The following is a 1,128-nucleotide window of genomic DNA, read 5'->3' as shown; positions in this document are numbered from 1 at the left end:
CCACTTGTCACTTCAGGCTCATTAAAAATCGAAGGGGACTAGAGTCATCTTTAGCTTTTTCTCGAATCTTAAAAACTGAAAAATCAAAGTTGTGTCAAAGCGTCATTAAAATTAATTGAATTCGGAATAACATCCCTATTCCTTAGCTAATCTTAGGTTTAGATATATGGAGTCCACCAATCAAAGAATCCCTTTTGAGGGGAATCCTAGTCCTTTTACTTCTTGGGGGAGTATTGGTCCTCCTCATATGGCCACATTGTTCCTTCTAGGACTTACCATTGGCCTACCAGTATGGCTATTCTCAACCTCAGTGGTTCAAAATGCCACAATTCCTTCACAATCAAATCAACCTCCAACTGATACTAAAGTTGACCCTTCGCCTTCTTCTTCGTTTGTTTCTCCCTCCCCTTCATCCTCTTCGGTTGATGAAAGTAGTGATGCTAGTAACAAGGTGGCTAAGCAGAAAAAGAAAGGGAAGGAGAAGAAGAAGAAGCCAATTCAGCAAGGGGGCAACCAAACAACCATTGCTTTGGATGCATCAGCTGGTGAAAATCCACACATTAAAGCTCCTAAACCCAAATTTCCTTGCATAATTTGTAGAGGAGACTATTTTCATCGAGATTTTCCCTGCTTTCCTCGAATCTTGAGAGAATGGTCTCCCCATTCGCACTATCTGGTGTCATCGACCTCTGGTGATCATGTTGGTAACACTCCTTCGACTAGTGATAGCGAAGCTCATGGATAGAAGGGAAAGGTAAATGTTCCATGTAGGTTATGTGAAGGTAATCATTCCCTTCACCATTGTCCCTTTTTGGATGAAACCAAAAGAGTTTTGGATAACTGTCCTGCTTCACCGCAGCGACTTCCATCTGGTTACCAAAAGCTCTCCCCAAGTCCTTTACTAGTTGAAAAACTGACTGACTTAAATCAACCGTCGGTCAAAACCACTCTCTCTGAAAGTGAATCTTATGAGTCTATACCCGACCAAAGTCAATAGGTCAAGGTGACAGTTGACCCAGTTTTACCTTCAGAAAATCGTACTTTTCCTGAAGAGAGTGAGAATGATATTGTTCAAATTCTCTTTGTTACTTCAGAGTTCGATCAACTTGGGGGAATCCATCCGTTCCT

The sequence above is a fragment of the Pinus tabuliformis genome, chromosome 2_2, assembly GCF_031772625.1.
Source record: "Pinus tabuliformis cultivar Carrire ecotype Pingquan chromosome 2_2, CPIR1, whole genome shotgun sequence".
NCBI classification, from domain to species: Eukaryota; Viridiplantae; Streptophyta; class Pinopsida; order Pinales; family Pinaceae; genus Pinus; species Pinus tabuliformis.
The sequence above is the reverse complement of the archived record's forward strand: the minus strand, read 5'-3'. Positions refer to the sequence as shown.